Source organism: Ursus maritimus, unplaced genomic scaffold (genome assembly GCF_017311325.1).
Source record: "Ursus maritimus isolate PB19 unplaced genomic scaffold, ASM1731132v1 scaffold_1, whole genome shotgun sequence".
NCBI classification, from domain to species: domain Eukaryota; kingdom Metazoa; phylum Chordata; class Mammalia; order Carnivora; family Ursidae; genus Ursus; species Ursus maritimus.
Genome location: NW_024423343.1, coordinates 41,096,633 through 41,101,613, shown reverse-complemented (window position 1 = coordinate 41,101,613; position 4,981 = coordinate 41,096,633). Strand labels below are relative to the sequence as shown.

The 4,981-nt window shown below is 38.5% G+C and overlaps 1 long non-coding RNA gene across 1 annotated transcript in view; it reads right to left on the bottom strand.

The window, feature by feature from the left end:
* Positions 1-4,252, bottom strand: part of LOC121105449 — a 15,155-nt gene extending 10,903 nt beyond the window's left edge. The window contains exon 1 of the long non-coding RNA XR_005837977.1: positions 3,967-4,252. This is a non-coding gene — a long non-coding RNA (uncharacterized LOC121105449). The remainder of the gene's footprint in view (positions 1-3,966) is intronic.
* Between the last annotated feature and the right edge of the window lie 729 nt (positions 4,253-4,981).

The window sequence follows — 4,981 nt, the reverse complement described above, 5'->3', positions numbered from 1 at the left end:
AAAAAAAAAAAAAAAAGAATTTCATATTGAAAGAGGCTGCTGAAGAGACTTCTTCAAGTTACGGAAGGCCTGTTCCTACTCGGGCTCCCAAAGTGGAGGTTCTCCTACTGAGAACTTAGTCAATTCATAAAGAGGCATTGCGGTCTTAGACATCTTTGTGACTATTGTCTACCATATTCACTTAAAGCCAAAAATCCTCTCGATTATCATTTTGTGTGGAATCTAGGATAAGTTTGGGTACTCTCTATTAGGAGAGAATGTTTTTCCTTCAGTGGATGGGCCATGCCCTACATAATGGCTTGAGTCTTCACAAAATTGTAATTTAACTTTTGAAACTTTCTGGCCTTTTTATGCTACACTGAGAACAATTAAATGGAATCTCTTTACGTGCTCCCTTGTTCTCTGAACAAAGTAGGAGAACATCTACATATAATATCAGAACCAGATCACAAGGGACATTTAGATACTTTTAAGTCTTGTTGAAGACCTGGAGAAAATAGAAGGGTGCTTCAGTGAACCCATGGGATACAGCTATCCAGGTACATTGCTGTCTTCAAGGTGAAGGTAAAAGGTATTTACTCTCTTGTTCTAGAGACACACCGGGTGAGGTAGAGCAAAGATCCACTATAGGGAAGCAAGTGGATTCAGGAGGAACTGATGACAGGCTGGTATTTGGGTTAGGTAGTACCAGAAAGTGAGGAATAACATTTTTGTTGATGACCCTAAGGTCTTGAATAAATCAGCCTCCTTGTTCTTTTTTTTTTTTTTTTTTTCCTGATAAGATGGGAGTCTTACAAAGGCTAATGTAGGATATTAGAAGACCTTTGGTGTAAGACTTTCAAATATAGGTTCTAGCCCTTTGTTTGCTTCTGCTTCAAGATGTATTTGGGAAGTTTGAGTAATGATTTGGTAAGATGTCTCTGAACCTTTATAGGTTTGCTCCAATTATCTTTTCTATGTCAGTGGGATTTTTAGCCCATGGAATGTCCTGTATATTGTCAGTATCCTTATCTAGGATATGTATCAAATACAATGACGTAAGCAAAGGTGTATCCCGAGCGGAAATACTTGATTATGAACAGAGGAGTCCTATGGAAACTCTAGTAATAATTCCTCTGGTGTGCATTTAGTATTACAACTCCATTTGCAAAATAAGTCTCTCCCTATTGAATTTGCAGGAGTGGTATCGCAAAGCAGGAGGGGACAATTTTCAGCCAAGAGCCCAAAGATTACAGTTAAGGGCTAGAAGATAGGGAAAATCCGTGGGTTATTTGCAATACCTACCAGCTGTGTAGTATCTTTACTCTGTGAGAGATTGAACAAAGGTCGTAGTGTTTCCTGCAGAAAGAGTAGCATCTATGTCTACCAAGAGTTACTGAGGATAACCATCTAGATTGAGAGTTAACTCACTTTTAATATGTAAGAGGAAGGCAAACTATTGGGTGAGTTTTCCTTTCAGGGGACACCCTCACCAATTTGAATTGAAGGTTTTTGTCTTTGTTATTCTTTTGTAAGAATTGGACATTTTATTTCTGGTGTCTCATATTTATAATATTTACAAGCTTTCTTGTCAGTACATGGCTGGTTGGAAAGAGGACCATGTACCCGTTTGATCAATAGGGCCTCAGTTTATTTTAAGACCTGTCTCATTTTGCTCTAAATCCCTTTCGAAATGTTCTGCAAGTGTTATAGCCAAGCTAAAGAGGTTATTTCCCATTCTAATTTCTGTTTACTAATGAAGTGTTCAATTTCAGGATTAATTCCATTGACAAAATGAAATGAAAGAGCTGCTATTATACCATCATTTTCTTTAATTCTCAAATGTTGTCAAAAAGTATTTTCCAGTTAATCCCCCAAATTTCTATGGTTTTATCTTTTTCCTATCAATTCTTTCTTTTTTTTATTACCTTATGTTTTATTTTATTTAGCATTCTTCTGAGCAATGCTATGTTTTTTCTAAAACTAATTTGCTCTTATGTTATTATGCCATTTTCTTTTTTTTAAATAATATTTATTTGTGTTATATTAGTCACTATACAGCACATCCCCAGTTCTTGATGCAATGTTCCATGATTCATTACTTGCATATAACACCCAGTGCACCACGCAATATGTGCCCTCCTTAATACCCATCACCGGCCTATCCCAATCCCCCACCCCCTCCCCTCTGAAGCCCTCAGTTTGTTTCCCAGAATCCATAGTCTCTCATGGTTCATTCCCCCTTCTGTTTACCCCCCTTCATTCCTCCCCTCTCTCTCCCACTGATCCTCCTATCTCTCATGTTCCATAAATGAGTGAAAACATATGATAATTGTCTTTCTCTGTTTATTTCACTTAGCATAATCTCCTCCAGTCCCGTCCATGTTGCTATCAATTATTTCAATCAAATGTTTAGAATCAGTTAAATCATTTGAATTATGTCTGTTTAATTTGTATGAGAAATGTTATGGCTCTTAAGAGCTTTGCCTTAATTTGGGGGTGCTTTGTGTGTGTGTGTGTGTGTGTGTGTGTGTGTGTGTAAACAGGGATCCTGAAGGTCCCTTTCTGGGTCAGTTCCATCAGCTTTTGCCATCCAGGAATTAGTCTCTGAAGTTCTGACCAACATGCCAACATGTGTACAAACTGATATAGGTCATGAAACCCTGAGTCAGATGCACCCCCCAAAATTCAAATTTTTCTATGAATATTTGCTGGTCTTGTTTGGGTTTAGGGACATCTTTAATTGTAGCTCATGATTCAACTCAGGTCTCTTAGGGAAGATTTAAATTCTATAGTTCCCTGCTCATGAGAGGGATGGATCTGTAGAGGCAACTGTTATTTTGGGGTTTTGGGAAAAGGTAAGGAGTCTAGAAAGGAGAAGAAGAAGGAGACAACAAAGGTCCAGAAGAAGAGATATCAGAAAAATAAAGGGGAAGATGGAAAGCTACATATAAAGAAACCACTGGAGGACAAGAAGGGACAGGACTCACTGGGAAAATGAGTCAAGTTTGTTGTTGTTAAGATGTCCAAATTGCTCACTAGCTTTGACCAAAGAATCGTTTAATGAAACAAATTTTCATTCAGAATTTCATTAAATGTCCTTAGCATATCCATCAAAAAATACTGCCCTTTGGGCCCAAGAAATATTCTTCCTTTTTTTCCCCCCAAGGAGTCTAAAATGAACAATATTGTTCAAGTTAAATGGTCTTTAGAGTTGCCACTGAAAGCCCAAGTCATTTCTGGTGAACTTATACCATTTAGGAAGAGAGGCATAAGAATTAGAATTGTGATGAGCATATATATAAGAAGCAGGGTTTCTTATTTGTTTTTTGTTTTGTTTTGTCTTTTTTCTGGAAGAGGAGAAGTTTTAGACTTAGATGACTCCATGAGAGCTGGCAGTAGTCAGTAGAAATATAATGCTTGTGTTCTTAGCATCCCAAACTACAGTTGGCCACTTCTGTATGCAGACCTGAAAATCTGTGCCTTTTGGCAATTAGAAAATAAGAAACAATGCTCTCTGTGGCTAAATGTTGAGCTCTCAGGACACAAAGTCTAGATGAAGGAAAACCTTTCTGGTTTAATCGGTGACCCAAAGAAAAGCTTGTGTGAGTGGATGCCAGTCTGGTGGGAATGGCTAACTCATTGGTTTATGAGGCCAACTTGAACAATAAGGCTTGTATGGTCTATGCATGTGTTCTATTTTATGATCTCCATCTTATGACAAACAACACTTTAGACTGGACAACCGAAAACAGTAACACAAAAGACTCCAAAAAGAGAAAAAAGATGAAAAGGAAAGGCCTGATTCTACCAAAAATACCAAATGAATGGAAAGCAGTACCAAAACCCAGATACCAAACTGAGAATAAATAGCCAAGGAACTCAATGCAAAGAAAGCTGAGTTCAGACTCAGTCCTACTGTGCAATGCCAACATGGACTCCATGAGCCTCAAGGAGCAAGGCACAAGGCCTCTGTAGGTACCCTACCTGGTCGAAGGCTGTGGCCACAGGGTCTTTCTTGACAGGATCTCCAGGAAAAGGCTGGAAATAAATGAAACTACCCAAATGAGAACAGTAAAGCCTATTTGTTGAGACCTTGCTGTAACAAGGGAGTCAGCCATCAGGAACTGGAGGAGAGTCAGTCAGGAAAGTTGGAGATTTGTGTAGTAAGAAAAAAAGTTTTCGGGTATGCTCTGATTACAGGTTTTGGCATTTAGAAGCTGGGGCTGGGCTAACTAGTAGCTGAAATCCTATGTAATGAGTTAAGGAAGCATGTCTGGCTTTCTCTGGTTGGCCCTAAGTTAAAAGCAGAAACAAAAATTGGGGAAGTTGGTAGTTACTAATCAAGTACTGGCTGTTCTGAACTGATTGCTACAAAGGTTGTGGTTTGGCTTCCTGGATGGTTCACTGCAGGTTATGGGGTGGAGTTTTATTTTTATATATGGTCTGGCTGTTATTAGTATAGTCTGTTTCTCAAGTACTTGCCAAGGACTCCAGTCCTTGGAGGGAGAAGATGATTGACTACAAAGGGACAGAAGGGAATTTCCCATATCTTTGTGGTGATGGTTGCCACATATATATGCACTTGTTAAAATCGTAAAATAGTACCCCTGCATTGAATGAATTATGTTTTATGTAAGTCAATAAACCCGACTCAGAAAAATGAAATTAGACGTATTTGTTCTATGATTCTTTCTAGCGAAGTTTAACTGCACTTATGTGAGTATAAAAGTGCATAATGAGTTCCAATTAGTGCAAGTAAAATGGAAGGAGAGACAGTCAAGGAATTAAAATAATTTTCAAAGGTGGGTATGATACAATACAAAATCAAGGCTGTTGAAAGAGGAGAGTAAATCCAGGAAGTGACTGATGGGTTGTATAAAGGTGTTGAGGTCAAGGACCATCAGTGAAACTGATTGAGCCAGTGAGCTAGAAGGAAAGTCAACAGTAGTCAGGTGGATGTTTGAAGCTACGATTCCATAGATGGTGCAGTTTTCCCTAG